Here is a 27216-nt window from a genome sequence, read left to right on the forward strand (position 1 = left end):
TTCCTACACCAGCTGATCACAGGAGGCAGAGGTAGGTGCCAGCAAAGTTTTATGTCAAAACTTACAATGGAGTGCTTGGATTTTAGGAGATTTCTCTTTTGACACTTTCATTTTCACAAAAGCACAAGCAGAGATTGAAAATTTTCCCTCCAGCTTTATGGTAAAAACTAGAATTTTGCTGCTGGAATGGTTTTAGTGGTCAGTGTTGCAGGGAATAACACAGTCTGATCTCTAGATTTTTGGCAGGCATCTTTATTACCTCTGAAAAATCTGGGTAGGATGTGATCTTTGTTAAGCTGGTATGAATCCAGCAGATGCAGATAGAGGTTTTTCTTTGCAATGAGACACTTCCTTGCAGTGCAAGAAATGCAAATGTAATCATCCAGCTTTACCCCTCCCCTCCCAAACAAACAATAATCAAAATGGCTCTTGGAGGCTGGCATACGACAAAACCCAAGAAAATAAATGGACCTGAGCAAGGTAGTAACTAATCCAAATCACATGCAAAATAACCACGAGCCCTCAAACTCAACCCCCACTCCCCACCCCCGACCCAAACGAAACAAAAATCAACCAAAACTGCCTCCCTGCCGCTGCTGCCAACCAAAAGTTACATAATGGGAGCATTTCGGTTTGATTTAGGCTTTGATTTCTCGCATCTTGGTGCAACTCTCATCAAGGTTGTGTTTAAAAATGGTCTCTTTTGTGCTCATTGTGACATGATGTAGAGAACCTTCAAAGCAGTTGTAAGGAAAAAGGAGTAATTATTCTTGATAAATTATGTACTGTGGTCAGGGTAAGGAGTAGCTCAATCTGTCCTTCCTCTCTTAGGACTTGAACACACAAGGAAAACAAGATTTCAAGCTTTTGAACATTGAATCAGTGGCAGAGACAGTACACATACGTTTTTAAATGACATTAAGGTCACTGAACATTCATTCTTAGAGAAGGGGTCATACTGACATGGCAATTATTGATTATTTTTTTTAAATTATTTTTTCCCTAACCTAGAGGCTCTCTTTTCCCATGTGTTGGTGCATGTGTTATTCTAGCTTTCCCTTCTCCTTGTGCTTCAAAAAAGAAAAGGTATCACCATTTTTAAGTGGTAAATCATAAAATTGTAGAATGACTGAAGGTGTCTGGAAGGTTTCATGCTGCAGCCCTGTAAATGAGCCCCCTGCACCCAAGGGATGCTCTTTCCCAAACTGCAGCCTTACCTGCAGCACCTGGGGAATGTGGCTCGGGGATCATCAGTAAAAGTGTGTCTGTTTGTATAGACATGGCTAATCCCAGGAAGAGATTTGTAATTAACAGTGGCCTGAGCCTTGGGGGCTAGACTTTAACTGTTATAAATCACTAAATCTTTACTTCAATGGGCTGGAACCAGAAGGGTTTGGAATAACAACTCAGAGCAGGATGTGAAAGGCTAGAATGGCTCTTGGGAATGGAGACTGGGAAGGCTGGGGCTGTGGAGGATCAGCCAGGAACCGCTAAGCATAATTAAGACTGCAGATGACCTTCGGGCTGAGAACTAGACTCTATGACTGCTGGTACCGAGCTATCAGTGGGCACACCACTAACCAGCACTAGATAGCTGAATCCTAGCTGCGTGCACAGGCGTTAGATGGTCCGCTGTGGTGGTGAAGTGGGTCTCTACGTGCTCCCTGTGGGTGCAGGGCTCCAGCATGTGCTGCTTTTAGATAGGCTTCTACTTTCAAAGTGCCAGTGTAGCACTTTATCTTCTCCTGCTGAGACACCCAGTGTCTCTATTAGCTCGATAATTACTCACCAAAGTTCCTGTTTTTGTAGCAGTGATAACAGTTGTTAATCACATGCTGTGCTAGGATTATACCTCCTATGCCAATCCCATGCATTATTCTGAAAAGTTGACACGCACCAACCCGGGAAGTTTATTACTGCGACTGCAGCAAGTCATTAAGCTTTACTTACGGTGGGCGTTAAATGCGTGAATGGAAGTCGCATTCAAAGATATCTAATGGGAAGTCACAACAGTCCTATGGACAGCAAATTCATTCCCCGTTTTTTCATCTGGGGAGAGGATCACAGCTGGCAGAGAAATGGGATGAAAGTGGCCATAAAGAAGAGAGCACAGCAAGCAGCAGGGGAACAAAAAGACAATACTGGGTTGTTGATAAATTCCTCAAACTGCAGGGACTACTGGTGTTGGGCATGAGGAAAAGTATTAGTACTGCATAGACTGGCCAGGCTTTCTGAACCAGAGGTCTAAACAGATACAATTAGTGAAACAGCAAATGAGCTGGTGCTTCAGAAACCAGTACTTATTATAACATCCTCCAAAAATAGCTCTGGTTTAAGTCAGTTTGTGTCAAGCAAAGTTACCAGGTGAGTAAAGAAAGGAAGACTACACAGACAAATAGCTACCCTATGTTTTTGTAGGAAACAAAAGTTCATAGTAAGCTGTGCTGTGTTTATATGTGAAACATCTCTTTCAGTTTCATCAACATATGATGGAGAACTGACTTCTGCCAAATTTACATCTGCCTAGGCATAAAACCATTTTTAAATACAGAGCTGTCGGGAAAGCGACAGCATTACATGAGCATCTCTTACTGCCACCAAATATGTGCATGCCATGTGATGGTTGGTCATGAAACATTGAGCTTGAGATGTTGCATTATTGCTCAGTATTGTTTATTTCAAAGTAAATATGTAGGGGAAACAGGGCTGAAGGGTCTGTGAGGTTGAAATGATAAATAGGAAGAGAAACTTGCAAAAGTCTTGCAAAAAAAGAAGTTGATAAACTCTAAGGTATAGGGAAAAGATATTTCAATTCTCACCTACGTAACACTGATGGTAATGCTTGTTGACAGTCCTTTGAGTGCCCAGACCTTAACAGCTTTGCCTGAAGGGCAGGAAAATGCTGGCCAAAATGTAACATAGGATCCAAAAAGCCTCCCACTGGAGGTACAAAGCTAACTTCACAGGTGGGATATGTTCACTAAACCTGCACAGGTTATGGACCTAGTCCATATATACCTAATCTAAGTATAGATCTCTACAGTTCAATTCATTCTGGTCTTCACTAACCTAAAATACTCCAAAGGATTTCTCACGCAGCCTGATGTTCTGTTCAGGTATGGTGGTGATAAAATCTCTTGTGAAGCATCCGGGTTCTTTGGATGGTTTGGAGATGCAAAAGAAGAGCAAATGATTCAGGCTGAGTGTTTAAGCAATTAGGGAAAGCTGCTGGGGAAAAACGGGGAGCTTGCTTCCTTCTTTCTGAACCCCTGAAAGAATATTCTGAGCAGGTCAGATCCAGCTCTGCAAAGGCAGCGTGGACTGTTAGTCGAGCGTTAAATACGACTCGGCAGCAAATGATATTCCCCTTCAGTTTCTTGTGTTCCTTGTCCTTTAAACAGCAGCATCAGCACAACAAACTTTCCAGCCCCTGAAAACCAGTAGGGGGAAAAAAGCCTGGGGAAGAAGACTTTGGTCGAGCGCACAGCAGAGCAAGGCTTCGTTCTCATTAGGTAGTCCATGAGCTGCCCCAGTGAGCAGCGAGATGTGTGAATGGGATGCTGCGAGGTGATGGACTGTGCTGGTGCTTGCTGGCTGAACTTTCTTTTCTAAGTTTTTATCCAAAGCAAAATGCAGAGGGGGGCAACTGGTCAGGGGAAGAGACAAAACACAGCTCAACAGCAAAATGACTGCTGCAGGGAAGGAAAAAGCTGCTTTTATTGAATGATGCTGGCACCAACAAAAACAATTTTCTTCCCCTTTTGACTTAATTTTTTTCTCTGCTTGTGTTTTGCATAATAAGGCTGTAGATCCATTGCTGTTTCAGGCCAAACTGTGAGGCAGTTTCTCCTTTTCCTTCTCCTGCTCTTGTCTATCAAGAGGGTTATTCAAGCCAATTCAGATGGGCCTGAGTGTGACACGGTGGACCCAGCCAGCACATCTTGGCTGCAGCAACTGATAGGCTTTGAATGTTGTTTGGCAGTGTTTGTTATAGATAGCGTCTAGGGTTGGTTCTTTGGCTCTGCAATGTACAAATACAGATTTGTTCACTATCCCTGGGTTAGAAAAATCTCTTTAAGGCTGCTCTCCAAACAGAAGGGATCATTTTGAGAGACCTCTCTGCACTGTGCCTGTGTCTGCCTGCCTTGGATGAATGGAGATGCATCCTGCTTTATTTCTCTTCCTATGGCACGGATGGGATGAAGGCAGGGCTGCTGGGAGTACTTTGTGTCTCCAAGTGAAATATTGTTGAGACTCCTCCTGTTTTCCCCTATGTTTTTATGTGCCGCCAAGCCTTTTGCTGACCAGCAGTGACCACCAGTCTGACTCCTGCCTCTCTCGGGCTGTGCTGCTCAGGGAAGCAAGAGGATGTTCACCTGCCTTTAATGTCCTTTATCTCACCGTGATGCCTTCTACAGCTAGATCTGAGGTTCAGACTTCAGGGGTGTCTGTGATTGTTGGTGAAAAGGGCGATCATGCTGTTTCAGGAGGTCACAATTGGAGATGGGAGATCTCCTTTTCTACAGGGAAGATTCTTCTATCCAGTAAACCCAGCTGGCATAGGAACAGGTATCTCCAGTCGGGAGGGGGCTGCTGAGAAACCAGAACCCTAATAGCTTTATTTTTTCCCCTTATGCTTTGCTGCAACAGCAATCTGGGGGAAAGAAAAAAAACCAAAAAACAAGAGGGGAAAAACAAAAAAGTAATCAGGTCAGGTGAACGCAGGCAGTGAGTCCACAGCTGTTCCCAGCCTGCTGAAAATCCTCAGGTTTTGGAAAGGAAACATGAGAAAGCTGACTTGGGGGTCTGCGCTCGCTGTGTCCAGTGTGTCATTCCCAGCAACCTTGCTGAAGGAGTCAGCCCCTTGCCCACCCAGACATCCCTATCTTACAGCTTCCAAGTAAAGAAATAATATATGTGCAGCGGTGACGTACCCGCAGCGGGGTGAAGCCTGGTTATGAGGCAGCAGGATCGGTCCTGTTCTCAGTGTCGTAACGTCGCCTGTCACTCGCTGCACAAGGGTGCCTCTCTCTCTGCTCTAACCTTACTGCCTGGCATCTACGAAGCAGGGGTTGTTTGCCAAATATAGGAGTTGGAGATAAACAAATTTGTTATGTAACTTTTCAATTGCCAGGAAATGTGATGATTTTTGACTCCTGCTGTCTGACTTGAGTAATGGATTCAGGATAGAGAGGGTGCCTGCAGAACTGAGTGGCTGTCATTTGTTTCAGGACACAGTTGACATTGTAAATAAACTTAAAAGGCCAAAATCTGCAGTTAGGGGTAAATAACTGTGACTCTCTGATCTGGCCTGTAACATTGCTAATGTTTATTTACCATTATAACTTAAATTGTTACAGCAAACTGCTTAATAATTGCTATGTGTAATGCCCCAAGCTATCTGGCTAGGACAGAGAGAAGCCACCATGCATTATTCACAAACGTCCTTTAGGACCTATCTGAGAAACCTACCACCCCAACATGTTCATTAACAACAGATAATGGTTCTGAGCAGCAGCATTAGTGGCCTTTTTTAATTCTGCATCCTGTGGCTGGATTTCTAGTTACAGGCACCATGGACACTGAATTTTTCTTCAGCGCATGCAGGGACCAGCCTTACAAAAGAGCCTTGTCCAGGTTTCCAAATGTCCAGGTCTCTGCGTGTGACTGTCCTGTGGGAGGTGGATGTCACCACGGGGGAGATGAAGAACTTTAAAGAATCTTTTCCTGACTGGCTGCACCGTACTAGTCAGGCAGTCCCAGTGCTTCAGCGTCTGGTGGTCATTAACGGCTGTTCTTCGTTTACTTTGCAATCAAAAGGAATATTACAGAAAGTTATTTGAGTTTGTGAAGCACAGGGAGAGCAAGAAGATGCTATCTAGACGCAGAATGATTTTATTTTAGAAAGCTCTTTTTGTTCAAATTATGCCTCATCTCAGGGGTAGTTTAAAGTGTGTAATAGTCCATAGAACAGTTGTGGAGACTTGATGCATTATGGTATTTTTATGTACTGTTTGAAAAAAAATAATAATCAAAACAAATGGAAGGGGTTACTTGCTTTAAAACACTTGCCACTTAAAAGGCGTACAGCTACCCCTGATACTGGATGATTTAGTTATGAATAATAGAAAATAAGTGAATAGTAGGATGCGACTTCTCCACATTTTGAAGTTCCCCTATTTCAAAGCACTTATCAAAGCTATTATGAAGTATTTTGAATTAATGATTAAATGATAGTGGTAATGCAGCGATTATGTTAACCACCCAGTTGAATGCTATGGGCCTCATCCTGGGCTGATTTGTCCATCTTGCCCTGAAGTAAGAGAGGGATCAGCTGAAACGCAAGTGCTGGTATAAAATACGCTGGCGAAACCCTGCGAAGGTGCTTGTGGAGCTCAGCAGCATATGGTGTTGTATGCCTGGGACAAAGTGAATCAGTCAAGCAGCAGAAGGGAGGTTACCATGCTGCTCGATGAAGTCCACTGATGTTTTTCTGGGCTTTTTCTGCAAGGTGCTGACTACTTTGGTTTCCTGCTGGCCATCTGTGAGAGCCAAGGGCAGACAACGTTGCTGCAGGGTCAGCCGCTTCCTTATTGCACAGCATTCAAATAGTATTTGAAAGAATCTTTAGAAACAACTGCCTTAAAGTAAAACTGGCTATTAATTGTAATTTGTGTTGGGAAAGTTGAATAGAATCTTTGCTTTTCCAGAGTGTAATCAGTCATGTTTTGATATATACAAACAAAATAGCTTGGGGAAAATCAGAAGGAAAAACAATGACTAATGATCCTGTGCTCAGGCTGTGGATGCTGGTGTTCTAATTCATTCCCTGCCATTCCAAGGTTACTTTCTCTTTCCTTTAAAGACCATGAAATTGGGAAGCTTCTTTTCTGGGCGATAAGGAAGTCTCACAACTTAGCAATGGTGTGGTTTTCTCATGATCTGAGAGTGTGGCTTGGTGTGAGCTTGGGAAAAATGCAATCTAAACTGTCCTGAGTTCTGCAAAACTTGGATCTTTAGCACTGTGCTTGGCCAGGTCCCCAGGAATTAATATTAGTCAGTCACAAGTTTAAGGCACATAAGCTCATGCTGCATGATGGTCTAGTCCTTCACCTGCAGCTCCTCATTAGACTAATCATAGCAAAGCCAGCTTCAGCCTTTTGTACAAGTCACTAATTGCATGTAGAACCACAGAAAGCACACCCCCCGTGCAGAATACCTGCTCAGGCTGCGGGAGGTTGGGTGGAATCAATGGAACCACATTGCTCTCTTGATGTAAACCTTGTGTTTGGAAGATTGGCAGCAGAGTCTTGCAAAGAGCTGGGCCCAAGGTCAAAAAACCTGGAACTGGTTTCGTGATGGCCTCGCAGGGCAGTCTGTGTAAGAGCTCTGCTGTTGGGATGCTTCGCTTTGGCCCGCTGTGAGCTTCAGGGCAGACCTGGAATTGCACCTCTATTTGCTGTGCTAGTGCAGGCCTTCACTGCAGAAGCTGTAGAAAATCCCATGCTAACGCAGTGCACGTTTTAACACCGGTGTAGCTTGCCTCAGCAGCTTTCTGGCCTGATCTCCTCTGAATCTGATTTTATGCACGTGGCTGTGCATGATGAGTACCGACTCATGCCGCTGGCTGTGGAGGTCTGTCTCCTGTTCTTGGTGTTGATCACAATGACAGCTGTCATGTGCTAGCTGCTTACACCACTACACCTAAGTGGTTACAAAAAATTCTCAGATCTTGACAAGCTCTTAGAACATCCGCTCTGTGCTCTGCGGGCTTGCATGTGATGTGTGCGCGCATGTTTGCACACATACGTCTGTGCAATAGGTGATTTGCAAAGAAAGATGCTAGGTGACACAGACAACTTCGAGCATCATCTGCTGAGGAGCCCTAAACAGCTGCATTTGTTTTGGAGTGAAAATCTTCCAACTGTTCATATATCAACCCTGTAACATGTCCCACGATGCTGTGCTGCTGGAAACTATGGCTTGCAACTGAAACATCTGAGTGCCGGGCAAACGTGATTGCTAAGATAAAATGCCACGTTCATAAAATCATCATGTGCCGAGTAACTGCTGAGTGGCCTGGGCCAGATGCTGATGTCAGCTCCTCCGGTGTATTTCCACTTCTTTCAGTGGATTATTCTGGCTTTGCACTGGAGACTGGCTTCTGGCCAAAGAGTTTTGCCTTTGGTCAGATCAGACAAGTTGATTCTCTAGGACAGACAAGACCTTGCAGAATAGCTATGGACTGCGGCAACCTGCCATTTTCCCCACCGAGTGGGAAGGCAATGCGGTGCGGTGGCTGCTGTGATCTACCTGGAAGGTAAAGCTGTGGGGAGAATGACAGCACCGTCCCACTGAGGAACTGACACTTGATTTTGGGTTTAGTGGAGACACCTGTTACTTCCCTGAGGTTTTTTTCTTAGACAGTGTGTTGCATTAGTGTGACTTCTTAAAATGACAAGTATTTGTATTTGCATGAAGGTCTGTGTGTGTGACCATATGGTAAGCAGTATTTTTACAGCCTGTGCATTCGGGGCGGCTGAGCTTGCTCTGACCTTAGCTGAGGTCTCGGGACAGAATGTGATGTTTCTTGAAAGATGTTTGCGGTGTGCCTGCCGTGACTGGCTGCGATGGCCTGGCCTGTCAAGCTTAGACTCTTTAGGAGGAGGGAAATGCTGGCTCTTGGGTATAAAGTCCCTGCTGAGATTTTTGCTGTGTGGGTGTGACAGGAGATGAGCTGAAGTGCAACGTTATGAGTCTAAACAAGTACCTGGCTGTTCCTTGTCATCGAGAGCTGGGTCACTCTGGCTGCACATCTAATGCCTCTCTGGCTTCTCAGCATTAATGAGGAGCCGAAGGGTTCCTCATCAACGATGCAGTTCCTATTATCACGTTGGAGAGGCAGGGATGCTATACAATACAGGGAAAAAGACTGGGGACACTTGAAAGAACAAATGCAATTTGGGGGAGCTGTGTGGAGCCTGATAATAAAGCTGTGATTGTCTCTCTTTTATTTAGAAGTGCCATTGCTGGGCTTAAAGTTTAAATAATAATATTAAAGAACGAAAACAGAAATCAAATATCATATGAAGCAAAGTGCTTCAGTGCTTCCAATTTAACGGCTCGTGTGAGAACCTGAAAAGGATCATATTTGATAATGAGACATTTCATCTCAGTGACTGTTGATGGAGAGCTGCTGTTTGTCACTTCTGCTCTTGAGGGAATCTTCAAAGCCAGAGCAGTCGGTAGCTGGGGACAGCTCCTAGGAGGGGCAGACCAGATTCCCCCAAGGTCAGCACTGGAGCTACCTGTGTGCTTGTAGGGATTTCAGATCGGACCTGGGACACCTGATGTTCCACAGCGTGCTGCTGTGATGTGTGTCCAGAAAGGGAGAGGGACCCGTGGCCAGCCAGCCCTGTTTGGTGCCCAGAAATTATCTGACCAAACATATCGTAAAGCACCTGGCACTGCCTCGTGGAGCTCTTGTGCCTTCCAGGCTTCTTTCACCGATTGCAGTGGACCCACAGGGTGTCACCTCTCAAGGTGGCAAGTTCAGAATCAGCAGTGACAGTAGCAGATCTTTGCAACCCTAGCTTCCTTTGCAGCCTAGATTCCTGTTGATTTTCCTGTCCTGCCAGCGTTCTGGGTTGCTGAGAGAAGGCTGTGCCATGCAGTGGTCCAAAAATAGAGGAGAACAAAGGAGGTAAAAATGGGAAGAAGCTGGCGAAGAATTCCTGTATCTCTTTGGTCAGTGTCAACTCTTGCGTTGGCAGAGCGGAGCCACGTTTCAAAAGAGACCCTATCAGAAAACTTTGTGCATGGATCATGCTTTGAGAATATCTAGGTGTAGGGAGGTTTAAGAAGTATTTTCCTGTCCACGGCATGAACAAACACCATGTAATTGAATCACACGGCTGGGCAGGAAGGTGTTTGTACTTTCCAGCGAAATTTATGCAAAGAGACCAAATAAATGATGCCCTGTGATATTTGTGTAGCCAAAGATGGTATTTGTCCATCCAAAGCCAGTTGTTACATACTCAGAGGACAGTTAAAGTATATAATCTTGCTCTTTAAAGGTAAGTTTTTAATTTTGGAGGTTCTTAGAATATCTGGCCTGTATTTTCTGCCCAGACTGGCTTCTAAATCTCCACCGGGCAACCATACATTACAATTTATCCCTTCTGAGCTCTGTTTTGGAGAACGGAACAAGTTGAATCTCTCCCTTTTAATGCATATTACTTACTGGGTAGCGTTTTCACAGCCAAGCTTCTTGAAAATAGTAAATCTGAAAGGAAAATCCATTTTAAAATCATTAAAAGCATTAAAAATGACCTTTACCTGCTGCAAACATAATCCGTTAATAATGTGCCTTGTACTGGACAGATAATGGGGATCTTCCACCCAGGGATTAAGGGATTGTGCGAACTCAGAGCTGCTGATTTACTGAGAAAATATGTACTTTTTTGAAATTGCAGGTGGAACCATGTAAGTACTAACACCTATACCAAGACACTTCCATCTTGTGCCTAGCCTAGATTTGAAAATTTGCACAAGTGTCTCTTAGAACATTGAGAGCTTAGCATCTCTGAGCAAGGGATGGTGATGCAACAACCTTTTGGTTATGGCTATTTGTACCAGGACAGTGTCTGGGGCCCTGAAGCATGGATTGGGCTCTTTGTGTTCTTGGGATATATTTAGGGTGGTTTAAATTCAGGTTGCTGGTATAATTTAGCTTGCTCTCCGTGTTATAATGGAAGAAAATCCAACAAGGAATAAAATATATAAGCATTTCTAGCTGTAGCTTGTGGTGTTTGCAGCGTGCAGAGCTTGGACAGCCTTTATGTTCTAGTGTGATCCTCTTTAGAAATTCTCTGATGTTTACCTCCACACGGGACACGAGCAGTTACCTTACAGCTCTTGTCCAAAGTGGGAACCAAGAAGCTGTGGTTAGTGGTCTGGATTTCTCTCCAGCTTCAGTCAGAGTGCTTTCCTTGCAGTCCTGCATCGACCTGTGTCAGTTGGGAATGTTGCTCGGAGTTCCCTGGGGGCACTGGGGTGGCTGAGATTTGTAATTAGGATCTCGGAGTTCAAACATGCATCTTGTGTTGGCTGTGCTTCTGGTGTGATCCTGGAAGGTACTGTGAAGGGCTGTGATGTTACAGACAGGATGGATTTCCCGGCTTTAAGTGAATGGGGAGAAGGTGGGAGATGTTAGTGTTGTCACCCTCCTCAATCTCATCTTGCTCAAGTCACTATTGTAAATAGAAGTTAAATGTTGAGAATGTACCAAGCAGTGCAGACAAAACTTTGCGCAAAACTACTTATAGCTGAGGAGGCTTTGTGGTGGCTGGGACGTCAGGTTGATTTATCACACAGCTTCTGGAGAAAATAAACAATTCTGGTGGCAGAACAAAGGTTTCCTCATTGAAGAGCCATCAGATTTGCCAGGACATTAACGGGCCTGGGAGATAGCCCTAGGGGGGTAGGTCGGGCCAGGATGGAGAGCTGCCAGGTGAAACAGCAGCACACACTGCCTCTCCTGGAGAGCTCCTTACTGCAGCAAACTCAGGAGGAAAAGATGGGGTTGTTTTCCACTGGTATGGCAGCCTTCCCTCTCCTAAAAATCGAAAGAAAATAACGACCAGCTACCCTGAACAGAAGTCTCCTTTGGAGGGCTCACATAGCCCATGGGGGTTGCCCAGGCCTTGGGACTGACCCCTCGGTGCACGGTGTTCTGCTTGGACAGACCCTGCAGGGCTGCAGGTGGGACCAGACCCACCTTGCGTGAGCTCCTGCATCACATCCCTGCGACTGCTTGGGACGGCGGGGGGCACGAGTGCGAGTGGCACCTGCCTGTGATGTGTCTGCCCCATAAGAAACACAGTTTGAATCCCCTGGTACCCCTCAGCCTTTCTGTTAAGCAGGTGGCAGGGTGGCTTGTCCTTCCCCGATACAACCTGGGTCCAGCCTTGTGCTCTGAGCTATTCAGCCAGTAGCCTGTGACCTTCTCTGCTCCCCAGCTCCACTTACACGCCCGGGTGCCTTACAGGGCTGGTTACGTGCTGGTGCTCAGCGCTGCCCGCAGCCAGTGGTACCCAGGACTTCAGGCGCTGAGCCAGTGCATCACAACAGGCAGCCGAGGGCAGGGGCTGCCATGCGGTCCCAGGCTGTGCAGCCCCCAGCGCCGCAGAATCCAGGCTCTCCCAGCACTGTCGCCTTCTAACAGGGGTAGCAGGGTAAGTGTATCCAGCTTTTCTGTTGACCCTTACTAGGGAATCATGCTGATAATATTCATTAGGCTTTTGAGATTAATTTCCCCCCATTTATTTCCTATTTCTTAACAAGACTTGTGCCAAAGACAATCCTTGTCGTAATCCCCTCTCAAGGTGAAAGGAATCACAACAGCAGCTCTGTAAAAGGTGGAGGTGGCAGCAAACTCTGCAGCCATGCTCTTCACAGAGGAAGCTTTGTGTAATCAATTAACACAGGGTTAACTCTCAAGCATGGCTGTGTAATTATGTCTGCCTTTTCTCTTGATATTCACCCGGATTAATTATGTCTGAGTATGGCTGAATGGATACCTCCTAATGCCAGACAAAGAGCATCCTCTTCATGCTGGGGAGAGACACCAGACGGAGACGAGGAAGCTGGTCACAACCAACGCGTGATGAGTGGAGCATGGGACAGTGGGATGATCGATTTCCAGAAGTACTGAATGAGGAACAGGTTTCTGGAGCTTGGAGGAAAGTGTCCTGGAGGGAGGATGCCAAATGCTTTTAGGATGAGGGGGAAGAATATAATCAATCCTCTGCATGATGTAAGTACCATGTCATGTTGGTGCGTGTCATGTTTGGAATGCTTTGTTTTTACTCTGATCAGAGGAGCCTGGACCAGCGGGGAAGATACCTGCCCTCTTGCATCTGTCTGACCTTTATGATGTTGGGTGATTGGTTTTGTCTCTTCTCCTTTTGGCTCTCAGGTCTACGCAGACTGATGCCCCCCAAGCAAGGGCTCGGTTTTGTTGTGCACCTGAGTAGTGCCATGGAGTATCAGTGGTGAACGCTTCCAGGACGCTCGTGTTGATGCCTGTTTGGCCGCTTTAGTTGTGTCCACTGTTGACTGTCTTATTTCTACTTGCTGATGACCATCTATGGTGCTCTCTGGGACCTGGTTAAGATGTAGTCTCATCCAAGCTGTACTAATTCAGCTAAGGGTTAGGCCTGTGTGTTCCTCCTGTGGAAGCTAACAGTATTTAGGTTATCAGCTCTTTAGAGATTGACAATGATCTGCAGCCACCTATAACAGCAGAACGGTGCTTCCAGAGCCTAGACTGTTGTCCTCAGGGGGAAAACTGGTTGAGCGTGGTGAGTACAGTTCACCCAGGTCTCTAGTGAGCTGGCAGCAGAGCAGAAGGTAAATCTAAGAGTTTTGGTGGGTACTTCAGAGATTTGCATCCAACAAGTCCCGAGAATCCTTGGAGGCATGCAGTCCATGGTGGGGTGGGAAAGAAAAGAGTATTTATTGAGCCAGGGCAGCCTGCTGCTTTTTCTGGTTTGCAAACATCCATGCCACTGGGTACACATGAAACCTATGGTGCATCTATTGTCAGTAGCAATTTCCTGAGCAGCTTAAGTACTTAAGTCTCATTAAAATGTAGCAGGAATTGGGCCTTGCCAATCTCATTTGCGCCTTCGAAAAAAACCCCAAACTTTATATTCTTTCTGTTTAAGGAGTTTTTGCTCCTCCTCCTCCTCTGGATGGCCTGCGCTGAGCAGGCTGCAGCACCTAGGACTCCATGTGCTACTTGCCTCTGCAGTTTCAAAGCTGCTCCCAAGGTACAGCTGGGCTAATAAGTGATGCTGTAGCACATTATCTAGGAAGTATGGTGCATGGGCTGAGTCAGTTAAGTGATTATCCTGGGAATGTATGGGGCAATAAATGTCTCCCTTGCTCATAACCCAGTAGCTAATGTGAAGAGATACTGCCGGGCTGCTCTGTTTCTGCTGGGCTCTACTGCATTTAGATTGCAATTAAGCTGTATATTAAAAAAAAAAAAAACCAAAACCAACACAGTTCAGCTGTGCTGTAATTCACTGAAGGTGAAATTCACCCCTGTTCAACAGCGCAGACCAAGACCTATGTATTGTTGAATTTTTCTCCCTATTTTTTTCATGGTCTTTGTAATATTGACACTCTCCTTTAGTCTGCTTGGCCTCCACTTGTCTCAAGGCAAGCACTTGGAACACCAGGTTTTGACTACAGAGGCTGCATTTCAGCCAGACCTCTTGTGTTTGAGGGCAATGGAGTTTTGTGTTATTATTTATACTGCTGGAAGCATCGGGAAGAGCTGTGGATGCCTTGTGTAGCTGCTGTGCAGATAGAGGGTATGACAGCACTGCATGGTTACCCTTTGTATCCAAATGTCCTGAACTGCAGTCTAGACTTAATATGAAGTTGACAAGTTCCTTGAACTCCAAGCGCTTGAGCTGAATTTAAATTCAGGTCTTATACGCAGTGTGACTGGACTAGTCCTTACATTCAAAGTTTGTCCCAGCTAGACAGCACCCTTTAAAATGCAGGTCATCCTGCCTCCAACAGTGACCTCTCCTCTTTCAACTACTGAATTTTGAACATTTACACTAGAGTCACATTTACAAGATTTTCTTCAAAGGCCAAAGGATGGGAAGCTGAATTTTTGTTCTTTTGAGGGCTGAGTTTCTCATAAAATAATGTTATACCAGTATCTGAAAGCAAAAAATTAACGTGTATCATCAAAGTTGCGATAGTCTTAGATTTGGGAATACCTTTGTTTGATTTTTATCTATAGCACTGATTGCACTGCTGTGTCCTTAGAATTGCACACACTTGAGAGCTTTGCTTTGCTTGACTTTGTGTGAGCAATGTACACTTGCAGGTTATTGTAAAAGGCAAAAAAAAAACCAAAAAACAACCCAAACCTTCTTGCAGTCTTTAAACCTCCTCTTTTTTTTCAGAGTACCGTCCCAGGTGGACTGTATGAGTATGTACCAAACTGAAGTCTTATGCAAACAGCTGTGCTGAGCATCCCTGGGTGCCCATCTTCTGCGTAGCCGTAGGTAGTCTGCCCTTGCTTTGGCATGTCAGTGTTCCCTCATCAGACCTGCCAAGCTCCCAGATGGATTCTTGCCCTGAAATCAAAAGAGAAACTTTAATTAATACCTGATCATTTGGAATTCATAACTTTACAGTGATTGAACAATTATAGTGAGTCTGTGAAACCCACAAGCCATTAATGAGGCTCCCATAAAGCCATAACTGATCAGCTCTGATGAGGAGCTCTGATGTCTTGTCTTGTAGCACCCACACGGGTCATCGCTGTAGCCCCAGCGTAGCCCAGCCGAGCACGCTGGTTACAAGCTTGCAAACATAATTGGTGTAGGAAACAGAGCCCCTTCAGCCACGAGGTGACTGCTCATCAAACAAAGGGAAGAAAAGGCCGTGAGAAAGCTTATTGTCACCTGTAAATAGTCCCTTTCCAAAAGTCACATTCCAGCCTGGTGATTGATAGAGAAGTTCATAAATGCTTTAAATGCCTATAGCTAATGACAGCTGGATGCTTTGCTCTTTTTATTCTGGAAAAGGTTGCTTCCCTGTTTGGCAGTAACTGTGGCTTTATTGGGGATGCATTCGTGTGTGCTTCTCTGTCTCCCTTCATCTTTCATCTAGGCAGGCTGGTCCTGTGGCTGGGAACCAGCCTAAGTATTTTTGCTTGAAAACTGTGGGCACCTCCTCCAGCTTTTTGCACTGCTAGCTGTCTTCCTGGGCATGCTTGGGAGAGCACCAGTGAGAGGGAAAAGGTCACAGAGAAAAGATGGGATGTAAGAGAAAAGCAGAGTAAGTGAAGGAGAAAGGGAGAGATGTTGCTGTCTTGGGCAAGGGAGAACATGTGTGAGCTGAGGTGGCAGAGAGCTTGAAGAGGAGCATTGTATGGGAGTGAAAAGGAAGGACAGAGGAGGACAGGGAGCAAGGAAGATTAAAGGAGTAAAGAGGGTGTGGGAGAGGGAAAGATCAAAGAGAACAGAGGTTTTCCATGGTCAATTCTGTGCTGCTTCTGACTCGGCTGGAAGCTAAGGCTGTCTCTCCTGGATGTCCCATCTCTGCCTTCATCCCTAGGGTGGCACTGCCTTCCTGCAAAGGGCTGGGAGACGAGCCTTTGCTATGGAGAGCAAGCCTCTGCGAGGAAACCTGGGCACATCAGACAGGCTTGTTCTCCACTGGGGCGTCGCTGGAGAGCCCTTGTAGCCCACCTAGTCCCTTCTGCAAGGGGCCTGCCTGAGACATCGCGTCCTTTCCCAGGGCCACCAGAGTTAAGGACTGGTCCATGGCTGGGAGTCTGTGCGGGTGTGGGAGGCTCGTAGCTGCCTCTCCTGGAGCCCCCAGCCCCGCAGCTGCTCCTCTAGCCCGCACTGTACCAAAATGCTTGTGCAGGGTCTCTTCTTGGGCTTTGTGCTCCCTCTGATAAAAGCTGAAGCTGTGGGAAGAGAGAACAAGCAGCTAAATCAGAGAACTTTTTAAACAAACTTTATTTAAAGTGTCCCATCTTTTCCCGTCTCTGGAATAGCCACTTTGGAGCAGGCTGGGGCAGCAGAAGGGCTGGCAAGGGGCACTGGGAATGAACCGAGTAGAATTAATAAAGATCGCGATTACTTTCTGTGCTCTTTCAACCTGCTCCGTGCGTACGGACTCTCTGGTGCAAGTCAGAGGTTTTGTACCGCTGAGGTCAGTGAGACTTACTCTCACATTCCTGGTGTAAAGCAGCAGTGATCGCTTCTCAGATGCATGGCGCTAATTTTCCTCCTCCTCGGTCATTGTAATTCCCCAGTACCACCACTTGGGCTGAGTTCCTTCTCGCTGGGGAAAGAGTTAAGATGAACTAAAATGAATTAAGGCCTCTTTAATTCTGAAGAGGAGAGTTTGTGTCATGGTCTAACACAGTTTAACTAATCTACTTTAAAATTAATTTGGTTTAATTTTCCTTAGGGCCCCCATGTGGATATACCCTTAAATACCTAGAATAAATAACAGGTAACTCGGCTGTAAATCACCAGAAGTAATTGTGTACCTACTTACCTATTGTAAATCAGCAGTAACTCCAGTGGGGCTGATTCTCTTTGTGTATACCTGGAATAAATGAAGAGTAACTTGCTGTAAGTCAATAAAGCTAATTTTCTTTCTACTTTCCTGGGATAAAACAAGAGTAAGTCCAGCGGTAAGGAGCTCAGCTGAGAGAAATTGAAACCAAGAAAGTACATATTTTTGCTTCTGAGGATAATTAACTACTAGAACAACTGACCAAGGACCGTAATGGACTCTGTGGGTACAGACTTTTTCTGTCAAGTTCAAATAATTTTTGGAGAGACTGCTCTTGTTCAAACAGGCGTTAGTATGGAGGAAGGTCTCTGGTATGTGATAGAGTATCACGCTATATGAGCATATTTACTCCTTGCATGCAAACCCTGGAAGACCCTGGGAAAGTCAGAAGCACACCTCTATTTTTAAAGTTCCAGACAAGTCTCCTTGTGGTGAACCAAGGAGGTAGTAGATGGGCTGTGAAATGATTATCACGTCTCTCTTGGTTCCTGTGATCGCTGTAGCCATGGTCTTGCTCAGAGGGAAAAGTTGGTGTGGGAAATCAAGGGATTAATTCACGCCTGCCACTCCTGCATATAACGCTTCATGCAAGTAGCTTCATCGTGGTGCAGTTGGATCTGAGCTACTTTCAGTGTTGCCCATTCCAAGTACAGCTAAAACTGGCATCAAACCAACGCAGCTCCCTGAGGCTTGCAAAGTGTGCACTGGGACCGTAACCCCCTTACACACAAGCGAGCTCCAAGATGAAGCAGCTGCACTGGTGTGCTCATAAAGCAGGGCCAGCTAAGAAGTCAAATTTACACAAAAAAATTTAGCGCTGGGGGAAATACTGCAAGGTTTTGTCAGTAAAATGTCAGTGTGCTCCATCCCTTGTTACTTAACAGCTCATTGACACAATAAACTTGTTCTTTGCTTTCTGCTGCTTGTCCATCTCCATAAGCCCCAACTAGGATTTATGATTTATCACTATGAAAAATAACTACTTATAGTAATGGTGGTATATAATATGCTATTCCCCCCTCCTTCTGACAGTACAGCTTCTGGCAAATTTTCCACTCAAGTCTAAAAATTCTGCATTGCTTTCTGAAGCACAGCTCTGTCCTAGTCTGCACCAACGTGGAATATGACAAAGAGCAAACTGGCAGAGAACGTAATTAGCAAAGTGATTGAAACCCCATCTGATGTTGTGGCATTTCACACACCATATTTACACAGGATTTAACACCTTCCCTGTCATGCTTGGGGCATTACATTTCGCTCTGGTCAGAAGGATTTGTCTTCACTAGAAATGTGATTTCAAATCACATGCGCATCCTTCCACGAGCTCCTTGGTGCGTCTGTGGGGTTCTGTTGTCCTCCCTGCTTGGGTCTTGCAGCTCCTGTGCAGGAATAGTCTCCATCCCCCAAATTAATATTTTGTTAGTGATTTGGTTCAGCCTTGCATTAGTTGCCTAGATTTACGGCAGTGACTCAGGACTGAACTCCAAACTTTCTAGGGATTTTTCTTATTTGTGTGGATAAACCCAGTGCTGCTCTCATTTGCAGGACTACAGTGCCAGGTGCTATCCAGCCTGTACCCTTCGGGGGGGTGCTTTGAATCCTTTCCCTTTACAGCACAGCGATGGGAAGACCCAAAGTTAAATTGAAGAGTGAAAAAGGGCAGGTTACTCCATTGGCAAATGCTACGGATCAGAGCTTGGCCTCTGCTTGCATCGTGTTCATCATCTGGCCTTAAAGTTGTTAAACTGGAACAAGAAAGTGGACCAAGGGGAAAGAGCTGGTTTCTTAAGGGTGAGCTGAGTGGGTTTTCTGCTGGGGGTCTTCCAGCTCTGTGATGAGGCATGGTGGAAGATGGGTAGAGGGGGGATGGGAATGACTTCATGTGTATGAATAATCTCCCTTAGATATATGCCTCACCTGCACGGTGTATTTGTGGGTAAGGAAGATCTAGAGATATAACGTACGTGTGTTTTGTGTTTGTGTCGACGTAACATGCATATGTGTATGCAAAGAAAACAGCTTTGTGTTGAATGGATCTATGAATGTGCGCAGAAGCAGGGGCTGTGTGCAGGCGTAAGTATGGGGAAACGCTATGCTTTTATACAAAATGGAAGAATTAGACTGTGCTTTTTGTTGCTCACATATTAAGGCCCAAGGAAAACTCACCCATGCCCAGCAAGCACAATCACAAAGGAGTGACCGAGGGTGGACTCGGGTCCAGGTTAGTCTCTTTTAGGGTGTTACTAACCGTATCACAAGATACTTTCAATTCTTTAGTTACATTTGCTTGCAATTTTTCTTCCTATAAGGCTTGGCTTCCCCTTCTCGCATATATATTTGCCTGAATCTCTATTTTTTTTCATGCCTTTTTTCCCCCACTCTGTGTCTGTCCTCTCACTCCCTTAGGGCACGTTTCTGTTCCTGAGAGGGATTTTGCGGGGTGTTGCATTAGACGCTGCAGATGAACAACTAAACCTCCCATGGAAGAAGTGGCTGGAGAACTAAGGAAATGATACTCAGCATGCTTAGGATTGGCTGCAGCAATTTTCCTTAAAATTACCAGCCGAGCCTGCTTCCTTAAGTAGGAGCCCCCCTCCACCCCAGCTACCTTCCCTTCCTGGGGAGCAGAGGAGATTCTGTTTGACAGGTCTGATCCTCAGAGTCAAAAGTTTATTCCTCCATCAGCACATTAATGAAAAGAGAAATGGAGCTCAGGGAGGAAGGCTTATGAAAAGAAAATCAAACTAAATCTATCAATTCCCTGTCCTGAATAAATGAATCTATTAACTTCTGTGTGGGGTTAGATGCCTGGCAGGTAACGGGCGTTCCACGTGCAATCAGAAATACAAAATTAAATAATAATAATAAAAAAACAACAGCCAGCCCTTTTCAAACCCAGCACTGAGTGCTGTTGGGCTTGTGTGTCTCCTGTGTGCTGTTAGGTTTTCCATCTGAGTCACAATTTTCTAGTTACTGCCTGTAAAGAGAACGCTTCTGTCTGCGTACGGGTTAGCAGAAAGTTAACAGGAAGAAATGCCAATAGATGGCGCTTAGGAATGTGTGGAGGGGCGAAGGTTTGGTGGGAGTGATGGAGTCTGTTGTCTTTGTGCGCTGCGAATAAGTTCCTTTACAAGCTCCCTACGTCTACTCTTAACGGAAAGCACAGGCTGATGATGTAAACGCATCCCTGGCCGGCCTGCCTGCCACTGTGAGCAGATGCAGCCTCGCCTCTTGTTCCCCAATTGGTCTCATTTTGATTTTAAACAAGACAAAATCTTTGGAGATGAGATAAGCGAGGCTGGTAAAGCCAGGTCGTCGAGGAGCTGGCCTGGGTATATTGTGGGTAAATCGCTACGCTACCTGCTGTGACAGGAGTAATTTATCTCAGGCTGAAAAAAGCTGCTTCTTCCCATCCTGAGCAGTGAGGGTCATTCATCACTTTTTGTTATTTTTATAACAGAAGAGAGAGTGCTGATTCCTTCCCCCCTTCCCCTCCAGCCAGTCCCTGGGGACAAATTAGCTAGTCTGAAAATGGATGAGCTCAGGGGCTATTTTCATTTATATTTTTAATAGTGTCACAGAAGCCCTCAGTCCTGCAGCCCTCCCTCCAGCTGGGGTAGATGGAGGAAGGCTTTGAAAGCTCCGCTGGGGAGGGGACGTGGCTTTCGTCTTCTGCTGCTGGCTTGGCAGGGGGCTGCACTCAAAAACCCCTTAGTGCCTCTGAATCCACCACGGCATACAGCATGAGCCTGTGGGCTCCTGCAAAGTGTGTGTGGTCTGGCGTGAGGAAGCCTTTGGGGCTTCTCAGACGAGAGACCTCACCGTTAGAAACAAGGGCTGACTCTTCTCCTGGGGAGAGCTGGATCCTCACCGGATTAAAGGCTATCCGTTCATAGGAATCATATCTGCCATAGGAATGCACAGCTCTGCTGCATCGGGATGCTGAGCTCTGCACAGCCACGTATGCTGTGCGTAAGTATATGTGCAAATATGTACAGATTTTATCTCTCTTGGTTTACTTAGATTTATAAGCGTGTGCTCAACAGGTTATTTTTGAGACCATACTTTAACATACGTATTTTTACATCACGCTGCAGCGCTGCCCGGGTCTGCCATGCTGGGAGAGCTGCTCGCACCCCTGCTGTGTGATGGGGCTTTAGGGTTTTGCTCGTCACTTGTCTTCCTATTTGGGTTGTTTGGGCGCTGAAGAGCTGTATCCAGCCAGCGAACAAGAGAGAAGATTGGATAGCAGAGACCTTCAAGATAATACAGATGCTACACGATCCCTTCATCACCGAAGGGACGTTGCTTCAATTACTCTGCCAATCACCTGTCACTCAGCCTGCCTGTCAATTTCTGTACAATCAAGGGGGTCACTTCAGAGTAGCCAAAAGTGGCAGCTACAGGTATCTCAAAGAGGCCGTTTTACATAATTCTGTGCACCAGGGAGCAGAGCGGGGAGGTTGGATCCAGAGCCCTATTTCCATGGCAGACTTCAAGCAAACAGGTGAGGCCGTTGATGTATTAAGTTACTGGGACGTTGCACATAGGGAAGATTTTATTTGTAACGATAGAAATTGCTTTTGTGTCTCACGTGTCACTCTAGTGACTTTATTTGGAGAAAGGGCAATGAGGAGAAAGGGATGGTGATTTCTCTGGCTCTCTCCCCTGCCTTCCCCCCACTTCAGAGGAAGCTTTTGGAGCTACAGTGTGTGCTGCGATGGAGATGCAGCTGCAGCCAGATGTCGTGTTCTGCAATAAAAGTTGTTGCTGTGTGGTGGTCCTGGTCCCTGCACAGTGAAGACTGGAGAGTACACATTAGGGCAACTGGCCCTAGCGCTGCCTTGCAAGGCAGATTCGGATTCTGTTTATCTCCTGTTGATTGTACAATATGAAGCAAATCATATAACCTTGGTTGCCTTGTCTGTAACAGCAGTGATTACTTATTGTCGTTTATAATGACTCGGGGACAAGCAAAGACCATGTACAGGCACCGAAGGCTTCTTTTTAAAAAAACTCAAAAGGGGCTAGGTCTTCTGGGGAAGCAAACTGGCACTGTTCCCTTAGCTTCAGGGAGCACCACTGCTTTGTACTTGCTGTGGCTATGGTTCAGGGCTTCTCCGATAGCCTTGGTAATAGAGTCATTTGTCTCCCAAAATACTCATTGGTTTCACTGAAGATTTGTGGGTTCTTTTCATTATTAGTATCATTAATTTTTATTTGGACAGAATTTATGATCCTGTCCAAGGAAGTTTATCCAAAGTGGTATCTTGAAAATGCACTGAGAGGCTCGTGGGGAAGGAGAGGCTAGTGGCTGATGTGCCATGCCCTGCCCCTGGTCGCTGGTGTGCCCTGGGCTCAAGCCAGAGCTCCAGGTTCGGGTTCCTCTGGGGAAGGTGCTCATGAAAACTGGGGTCAGCTGACAGAAGACGTGGCATGAGCATGTGGGGATTTAGGCTGCCTGAATATTGCTGTTAGGTAATACAAGACGTTCTGAGTGTCAGTTTCCTATTGTCATCTCCTCTCGCTGAGGGTGTTGTGAGAAGAAATACCATACATGACCAAGAAATACCAAGAATGACCAATAGACTGGTGAGATGTAATAGGGGAAGAACAATGTCACTGTCTTTTGATTTTTATTTTTTTTTTATTCCCCTCTAGCCTTTAAACACAGCTCTTTTTCTATAGAGACAAGTCATGCTGCTCTTGCAGCAGTTCTTAATCTAAGAGGGGACCTCTCCCAGCTGGGTCCAGCTGGGGCAAGAGGCTCTGGGGTTGAGGTCAGGCACCTTCAGCCTTCCTTTGCTGAAAACTGATGCTTCTACCTTCCTGCAAAGCTGGGAGCTGCTAGAGCCGAGGATCTGGATGCAGCTCTATTCTGTGCTGCGACCACGACCCTGGAGGATGGGGATTCAAAACCCAGTGCTACCTGAAGTTTTGTGGAGCTAGCTCTACTGCTGGGAAACTTCCTGCCAGGTTTGGTTTTTGTGTGTGTGTGTGCGTGGTTTTTTGTGTTTTGGGGTTTTTTTTAAATTTGCTCTTCCACTTAAATTCTTCATTATCACTGCCACTTGCTGGGACCGACAGCTGCTAACAAACACCAAGGGATTCCAGACAGCTTTGCAGACTGTCTTTGAGTGCCTCAGGCAAAGCCTGAAACGCATGCAACATGAAAATAACCTATTCTGTTCGCTCACAGACTCATACCCTTCTTCCTCCCTGGGGTGGGGAGTGATAGGTGAAGCTCAGATCAAGTAGGTAGGGGTGGTCATATGCTGCAGGGTACTGGGATTCAGCGTGGGGATGTATCTTTTTTTATTCCTGCTGTGGTTACTCATTAAGGAGCCTTGTAGGCCCTGCTGTGGGGAAGTGACCCACTGCACAGAGCATGGTTCAGCCTGTTCGTGCCTTCGTGTTTTTAGCTTGGCCTCAAAAGGGAGCAAAGCTGATGTGATCCTGCTCTATTACGTGTGTCTTTCACTTGTGAACCATCATATATGATAGAGAACGAGAACAGGTATTAAAAGTCCCGGGGAATACGTAAGCGTCACACTGTCAGGCAGCTCAGTCAGAGGAGGGAGACCCTGAACGGTGGTATTTCTTTGTGGCAGAGCTTTTTGTGTAGCTGTGTACAGCACTGAACCCACGGCTCCCCATTTCTTGGTGGGCCTCCCAGGGATGCAGGAAGGCAGGGCACCTCGGGCTCCCTTCCTGCTGCATCCTCAGCCTGTGAGCAGGGATCCCCAGGCTTTGATGGTGCGGTACTTGCCTGGAGCCCACTGATGTTCTTGATACTGGTTTATGGCTCTGAGATTGTTAAAATGCGCTGGTCAGGTTTATCCTTCCTAACCCTGTGTTATTCAAGTGGGTTGTTCTTGTCTTTCATGTTAAACAAACAGACAACCGAAAAGCCTTAGGAAGCAAAGTCCTGATTTGCTGATTAGACCCAGCCCTGCTGGAATCTCATCGTAAAATTCATCTGACTGCATCTGGTGGGCTGCCCTGGAGAACTGCATTATTTTGAGACTTGAAGGACTGACTTGAAAAACAGTTGCATTCAAGTGCAGATCAGAACGACCTGCAAAAAACAAGCACAGGTCAAGTTGTCTGAGGCATGACTTGGCTCTGTTAAGTGTTAAAAGGCTGTAAAAGAGACTGTCGAGGGTATTAGTGCAGGGGAGAAGAAGAGCACATATGCTAGAATATATTTTCTGCTTATTAGCAGTTAAAACAGTGATGAATTCCTGGCAGTTTTTAGTGTTTAGCTTGGAATAAAAAAGTGTTACGACCTGAAGGAAAAAAAAGTTCAGGGCGGAAAAAAAAAAGGTTTTCTTCCATACATAATCAGGAGAATGTGGAAAAGATATCAACAGGTAGATGGATGTTCCTTCCTCACTGGCCTTGTTCTGCAAGTGTGTCTGCCTTGGGAAAGGGGTGCAGCATGAAGCTTGGACACAAACTCATGAACTCTTCTGCATGCTTTGCTATCTACACTTGTTAGGACTTGAAAGACAGCGTGTCTCACTTTCTCTTAATTTAACTGGATTGCTCCTAGTGCCTTTTCCAAGCCCTAGGTTACAAGACCTTACAGTGATGTGAAAAGGAGTCCTCCTGTGAGGGCGCAGCAAGGTTCCTCCCTGTGGAGCAGGAGGTGGGGAGTTCAGGTCAATTCTTCCATGTACCTGCTCCTTCTCTGCCCCTGGGGCTTTTGGAGTAAGATGAGGCAAGGCCATTTCTTGGTCCTCTGCCCTAGCTAGTTAACTCGTGGTGTGTTCGTTGTCTTCTATTTCCAAGCGTGGTTAAACTCTTCCATTCCAGGCTGTCATTTCATGATTAGTTTGCCACTTACTCCTAGCAACTAGCTGTACTGCTTGCACATTTTCAGTTTGGTAAAGAAGGGCTCCTTATTTCTTTGTTTTCTCTCCTCTCTCTTCAGAGAGAGATATGTCCCAGTATTAGGTCCCATAAGAGATTAGTAAGAGCTATTACACCCATGGGGGATTGTTCACTTACTGCTGCTGTCCCCCGTCCAGTTTAAAATGATCCCTTTCCTGTTTCTCATCAGATGCCACCTAATACGTATGCATCCCAGCTAGAAGGTTTTGCCTGATGCTCAGCCTAATATATTCTGTGCACAGTTTTGTCCCATTATTCCTAGTTAAACTCTCTTGGATCACCCAGAACATGAGGAATGTGCAGCAGCTTCCCACAGCACAGCATAATTAGCTACTTCAAAAACTACCTGCAAAGAGTGATGCCCTCATTATGCCGAGCAGAGGAGAATTTGGTGGGGCGAGATGTCTCCAGAAAGAAGATGCATTTCACTTGTAAGCAAGAACAAGAGGCAGCCATTGCCCTCCCGCGGTTAGCTTTATCACTGATTGCCTTGGGAGCTTGAAGGCGCATGGCAATGCCTGTGATGAAAGCAAACACCTTCAAACATCCATTAGTTTATGGTGATTAAAATAAAGCCTTGTGGTTCACATGCTGCACTGTTCCCAGGAAGTAACTGCAAATGGGGGTTGAAAATGCTTTCCTTGCTGCTTTGCTAGGAGTCCTCCAAAACACACGTGTGGGTGCCAGTTTAATCAGCCTTGGTGCTACAGCGGTACAAGTAACCCGTCACCGGTCCTGGCTGGAACCCTCCTCCGCCACCACGGTTAAAACAAATCTACTTCATCACTTCTTCCTTCACTGATTCATGGAAAAAATACAGAGAGCCAAAAGAAGCCAGCCTTGGATTGAGAGCTGGCCCTTGATTTTCCCCGCTTTTATTCCTGGAATCTAGAGCTGGCCAAGAAGTTTCTAGTGTGTGCCTGTCTAATCACAATAACACTCGATGTTGCAGCAGTATTTTTCATCTGGGATCTCAGAGTGCTTTGCAAACAAAATAAATAAGCTTACTGTCAACCCTCTAGGGTAGGTATTATGATACTTACTTTACAGATGTGTAAACAGAGACACAGGAGCTTGAGTTTTTCATGTTCAAAGCACTTTGCAAATACTACCTAATTAATCCTCACGCTGGCCTTGTGAGGTGTGTGTTGGTCCCTTCAAGGGCAGAGCAAAGTCACTGGTGGGAAGGACTAAGGAGTCCTGTGTGCCAGTTGTCTTGAGCTACCGCATTAAATTAGTTAATATTAATTGCAGCTGGCTTTGGGCAGCCCGTGTAGCTGGGCAATGTGTCATCTGGTGGCTCTGGGCTCCCTTTAAAGCCAAGGCAGGGAGAGAGTTCAGGACTAAGCTGGGCTTCTGTTGAACTTGTTAGTTTAATTTTCTAAAGCCTGTTCCTAGCCCTATCAGGCTCACTCTTTGAAGATTCTTAAAAGCCCAGACTTGGGGTCTGGAATAATTTTTAACAAGATTTGGAGTTGGGGAGTGATCATGGCAGTTCTGATTCCTGAGTGATGGCACAGGCAGGAGCCAGGGCAGGCGCAGGCAATCAACCTGGTTATTATTAGTCTCGGGATTAACACCGAGAGGGAAGAGCTCCTGGTATTGATGCTGAGGGTGGGGGCCTGGTTCTCTCTCCTTGTGATTCTTCTGTGTGTGTCACCTTCTTGAAAGACAAGCTCTATGCACCGCACCTACGTAAGTGCATTCACACGTAAAGGTGAGTGCTTCACAGCCGTTTTCTGGATCATGGCAGCTCTTCAGCGGTTTTATGCTGGTCTAGTATTTGAATAAGAGCTTCATATTGAACATTAGTCATAGATGGTCTTTTTTCTTCCATTGTGTGATCTGAACAAAACAGCTCAGTCTCTTTGATCTCAATGGGATGATGTTGATTCTTGGGACTTAGATTTTACTGCTGTTCAGGTATTTGTTGCAGCTTGGGGATATTAGCCAGCATGACCAACGCTGCAAATGATGTGGGGATAAGAGGATTCCTGGCACTGAAAAAAGTTCACAGGCAAATGGAGTAGTTTTCTGCCTGATGGTTCTTGTGAACTTTGGAGATCCTGCTACAGGCAGCTGTGAACACTGGTTCTGAATATCCAGCATCCAGCAATTACAGTCAGTGAGTTGCTTCTTGCTCACCTGGGGATTCAGGGCTCAGGTTCTATAACTTGTTACAATGGCTAT

At 45.8% G+C, this 27216-nt stretch overlaps 1 protein-coding gene across 1 annotated transcript in view; it reads left to right on the forward strand.

Annotated features, from left to right (window-relative positions):
* Positions 1-27216, forward strand: part of LOC308061137 (gap junction beta-5 protein-like) — a gene marked incomplete at its 3' end in the record, with an annotated part of 151350 nt that continues 124134 nt past the window's right edge. Inside the window, exon 1 of the mRNA XM_080380687.1 lies at positions 1-27216. This exon is cut by the window's right edge and continues 39524 nt beyond it.

Source organism: Falco punctatus (assembly GCF_963210335.1).
Source record: "Falco punctatus genome assembly, chromosome: 3".
NCBI lineage: Eukaryota > Metazoa > Chordata > Aves > Falconiformes > Falconidae > Falco > Falco punctatus.